Below are 5,373 nucleotides of genomic sequence, written 5' to 3'. Positions count from 1 at the left end.
GGGTCATACAGAAGGTGTATGTTTCACTTTTTAGGAAAACTATTTTCCAAAGTGATTGTGCCATTTTACATTCTCACTAGCAGAATATAAGAGTTCTAGTTCCTCTAAACTATCGTCAACACTTTGGTAAAGCTGTTTAATTCTAGACATTCTAATAGATGTGTAGTGATATCTCATTGTGGTTTTAATTTACAATAGTTCACAACATTGGTCATTATGTTTTCCTAATGACTAATGGTGTTAAGTATTTTTCATGTACTTATTTGTAACTGTATATCTGCATATCTTCTTTAGTAAAGTGTCTGTTCAAGTCTTTGCCTTTTTTTCAAAGCATGGTACTTTATAATTTTTAATGCATTAATACAACAGTGCATTCAAAAAGTAATGAGCCTCTGCAAATAGCTTTACATTTTTAAACAAATGAATGTGATTTTTTCACTTAAACAAGCATAGGCTTTTTATTATTTCCACAAGGTATATATCACAATTAAACTATACAGTGATGGCCTTAGGAAACAATTACACACTTAGAAGATCCTAATCTTCATGTTATTTACACTGACATGTCTAATATCACCTAATCTGAAAAGTGAGCAAATGATATTCAGAATGTGACTGAATTTGTGTCAATTAATGACTGGGAATGGTACAGCTTTAAGCAATTACTTACAAAACACATATAGTAACTTAGTCTAAACTGGGAATTCCCTTTGACCCCTCTCCTATGGTGTGGAAAACTTTAAAGATTGATGTGAAAGAGATAGGAGCCAATGCCAAGGCAGATCTTTTAAGATAACAAAGGAGAAACTGAGAAATGTATGTAATAAATTTTCAGTAACAGAGATGCTATCAATTCAACTGGTGCTGAAATCAGATTTTTAGGTCCTAAAACATTGCTTTCAAAATATTTTCTTGTATTCTGAAACAGAAATCTGAAAAAGGACAATGATTCCTTCAGAAAGCAATGACTCAATTCAAGTTGTTACTTTACATCTAAGCACCACTCAAAAATTGGACATAAAGTAATTGATTCCTGTTTGCCCATCACTGTACTAGGTACATAGCTGAGAGTTCAGATCTTGATTACACAACACCTTCCCTGTCCCCAGAAGCTAAGACTGCTCTGTGACAAATGGGACAGGTAGAATTCGCAGATAATCAGCAATCAATGCAGTGGGCATGGTACTCATCAGAACAAGGTAGTTATGAAGTTTGTTGTCTTCTATATATTCTGTAATGCAAATACCCAGGTTTTTATGTAACATTTTCACGAAAACTTGTCATTGCCAACTTGTCTGTTCTTAGGTGAGCCCTATAGGTTGATCATCATCATCCTCATTTAAGAGGAAAATTTAGTCACACTAAGGAAGGGCAAAGAGCCTCTTTTGTCAAATGTGACTGGGGCCCCATGTCAGTCGACCCTCTCACCTAGCACCTAATTAGCCTGATGATGAGCTTCCTTCATCACTGCCTTCAAACACCTCTGAGCTAGTTTCTGAACTTTCACCACTAGGACTGGAACTAAGACTGGAACTGGATTTCAATCTGGAACTGGAACTCAAACTTGAACTGGAACCAAAACTGCTACTTCCACTAGAAACCCGCTCTTCCAGTCCGTGACTCTGCCCTTTTCATATTTCAACTCGGGACAGAGCCACTAGGGTCTGAATCTCTATCACTGTCCGTAAAGTAGCTTAACTCACCAAAGCCTGTCATTATCTGCCTTAACATAGTCTAAACTGCAACAGACGTATTCTCATTTAAATCAGTATTTAATTATGAATGGGAATTCTGATGGTACTGACATAGGTTCGCACACCTGCCTGCTCAGAACATAAAAATGCATGCCTAAAATCTTTTCCTTCACCTTCATAAGTGACAGTGCTGTCTGGTGTCTGAGACCTTCATTGAGTTCTGCTAGCTATGCTATCTCTCTGCTGATATTAACCAGGCTGAATAAAGAGCTAAGATTAGAGGTCTCTGATTCTGTAGATTCACCATTGCTGGCTGTGTCTGAAGAACCTGTCCCTTGAGAGGCATTTCTTGTTCCAGAAATTGCAGAAGGACCTCTATTTAGCAACTCAGGTCCAGATACTTGCTGTCTCAATGTCACATGGTGCCAGGTTCTAGAACTCCCGTTGGTCTCAGTTACCAAAAGATGCTCAAAAGTCTGAGATGAGATACTATAATGAGATCTTTGTGCAATTTCATTCATTGGCTGCAGAGGGGACCTACTTCTGTCAGCTCTTGCTCTGGTTCTCTGGTGGTCTGGGGTCTGCTTCTTGCCCTCCTCCAGTCTCTGGTAGGTGGGATTTCTGTTAATGCTTCAGTTGAGTTTCATTCAGATCTAGATGGCCGTGCAGAGGTTGATTCAGATCATGGATTTTCCAACTGCCTTTGGCTGTTGTTTTCTATATTTTCTCCACTAGAATGTCTTTCTGATGGCTCGTTCTCACTCTCTGGATTTGGGCTCCCATTATTACAGTTACCTCTAAACTGGATCTGAAATCACCAGTTAGGATTAGTCCAGCTCACTGCTCTCCAAGATTGCAATCCTCTTTGCCCACCTCCTGTGCTATTTCTGGTTTATCAATGGAGTTAAGCCAGTTACAGAGTCACCATCAGACACATCATCTGAAGAGTCTCCATCACTTTAAAACAAGGGACGGGGAGAAGGAGAAAAAGGGAACTCTATTTCCTCTGAGTTTTGTGGAGGCGGGCCCTCTTTAATTTGTTGGAGTCCTCTCAGCAGCTCTTCCCCCATATTCTCACCTGGGGTGCCTAACAAATGGTTCTCTCTCATAAGCCCATCATCGTGTTTACTCAGGCTGTTTACAAATTGAGAGCATGCTTCTTCCCGATCCTGTGGGTCCATCTGATTTCCGGGCTGTGCTGCAGACTGATCACCACTTTCTTTATTGTTAGAATCTGAGTTTTCCATCTTGATGAACAAGTGGAGAAATTTTTGGGTGTAGGGTCAGGATCCGACTGGGCTGGTTCAGCTGCAGCTGCCAAGGCTCCTTCACTTCTCCCCCTGCCACCAGTCTCAAGCCGTCTTTGATGGGTCTCTGGTTGAGACTCGCCTCTCTCTTTTGCCTATTTTTTTATTGAGTTGTTTTATTATTTTGAGTTTTGGTAATTCTTTTATACCAATAAAAGTTAGAACTTTATTATCAGATATGTGATTTGCAAATAATTTCTCCCAATCTATGGCTTATCTTTTTATTCATTTAGCAGTATCTTTCAAAAGACAGAAGTTTTTAGTTTTGTTGAATTATCAATTTTTTTTTTCTTTTAGGAATCATATCTTTTGGTACTGTATCTAAGAAACTTTTGTTTACCTGTGGTCATGTTAATTTTTCCCCTATGTTTTTTCTAGAATTTTTAACATGTTATGCTTTATATTTGGGTCTATGATTCCTTTTGGATTAATTTTTATACATGGAATCTCTTTGTTCATTGCTCATATATAGAAATACAATTGAGATTTTGCACATTGGTCTTTTATCCTGTAACCTTGCTAACTTCAATTATTAGTTCTAGTAGCTTCCTTGTAGTTTCCATAGAATTTTCTTCGTAAATGATCATGTTATCTACAAATAAAAACAGTTTTATTTCTTTCTGTCCTTTCTCTGGATACCTTTCATTTATTTATCTTATTTTATTGCACTGGCTAAAAACTCCTATATGATGTAAATAAAAATGGTGATAATGGACATCTTTGCTTGTTCCTGATCTCAGAGAGGGAAAACATTCAGTCTTTCATCAATAAGACGTTTTTTGTGGATTTTTAGTCCTTTATCATGTTGAGGAAGTTCTCTTTTAATCTTAATCTGCTGAGAATTTGTTTCAGAAACAGATGATTGATTTATTTAAAGATTTCTTTTCTGCATCTAGATACTGACCCTACCTTTGTTTTCTTTTACTGTATTTTTCTGGTTTGGGTATCAAAGTCATGCTGACCTCATAGAATGAGTTGAGAAGTTTTTCCTCTTCATCAGTTTTCTGTAAAAATTGGTATACAATTGGTATAATTTCTTCCTTACATATTTGGTAGAATTATTCATTAAAGCCATCTAGGCCTGTGATTGCCCTTGGCGGGTTTTTAACTATTTCAATTCTTTAATAGATTTGTGCAATGCAAGTTTTCTGTATCTTCTTGAGCAAGTTTTGGTAGTTTGTGTATTTCAGGGAATTTGTTCTTCAATTATTGAGTTTAATTGGCACAAAGTTGTTTGTAGTGATGTCATATCTCTCATTTGTGATCCTGCTCATTGGTTTCTTCCTTCCTCTTTTCCTAACCAATCTATCCAGAGGTTTGAATTTTCTAGGGCTGCCATAACAAAATACCACAAACTGAGTGACTTAAACAACAGAGATTTATTTTTCACAATTCTGGAGGCTAGAAGTCTAAAATCAAAGTGTCAGCAGGTTGATTTCATTCTGAGGTCTCTCTGCATGGCTGACAGATGAAACCTTCTGGTTATATGCTCACATGGTCTTTCCTCTATGTGCACCCTCGTGTCTCTGTGTTTTTCTAATTTCCTCCCTCCTCTTCCTGTAAGGATACAGTCCTATTGAATTAGAGCCCACCCAAACAGCCTCATTTTAACTTAATTACCTCTTCAATGGCCCTATCTCCAAATACAGTCACGTTCTGAGGTATGGGGAGTTAGGTCCTCAACATTTGAAATTTTTTTTTTCAGGGCCTACTTCCCATACAAAACATTAAGAAATACACATTAAAAAGAACATAAAGAGCCATCATCCCCCAGCCCTGAATGGTGCATAAATGTAAACACAGTAATTTCAAAATAAAAGGAGTCATCCTGTCAGACTCATGTTGTGACCTGCTCTTGCTCCTTTCCTGCTGGCATATAAAGCCACAGGATGCTGCATGGTGTGAGATTAGTTGGCACTGACCTTTCTCCGTTATCATAAACGATGCTTCTTTGCACCTACTTGTAGTTCTGCTTTGCACACATACAAGATCCTGAAGAGAACCCCCGCGCACTGAAGGCGGGGAGGTCGTGTGGGCAGGGAGGCCAAGGGGGGGGCACAGGAGCACGGTGCCTGCCTGCTAGTAACCACACGAGAGAGGCCGGGGAGCACAGGAACTCACATGCTCACACACATGCATGCATGCACCCCACTGGCTTGTTCTGACTGCAGATTCCAACAGGAAAAAGCTGTAAGGTGTACTCCCATCCTCCAGCACTTCCATCCTGGTGCCAGGGCTCCCTCACTGGGGAATAGCCTGTGGTTTCCTCTCCCTTCCCGGAGTCAATAGCTACTGAGATGTGAGGAGCCAGAGCTGGGCTGGATCAGTTATTCTGACCAGAGTCCCTGCAAGGCTTGGCTGGGCTTCCTCAG

General features: G+C 39.3%; 1 pseudogene; it reads right to left on the bottom strand.

Annotated features, from left to right (window-relative positions):
* Nucleotides 1-1,083: 1,083 nt before the first annotated feature.
* On the bottom strand, nt 1,084-2,941 carry LOC103583864 (annotated as a pseudogene).
* Nucleotides 2,942-5,373: the final 2,432 nt, after the last annotated feature.

The sequence above is a fragment of the Galeopterus variegatus genome, unplaced genomic scaffold, assembly GCF_000696425.1.
Source record: "Galeopterus variegatus unplaced genomic scaffold, G_variegatus-3.0.2 Scaffold29505, whole genome shotgun sequence".
Taxonomy (NCBI): Eukaryota; Metazoa; Chordata; class Mammalia; order Dermoptera; family Cynocephalidae; genus Galeopterus; species Galeopterus variegatus.
Note: the sequence above shows the minus strand (reverse complement) of the source record. Positions and strands in the feature narration are given on the sequence as shown.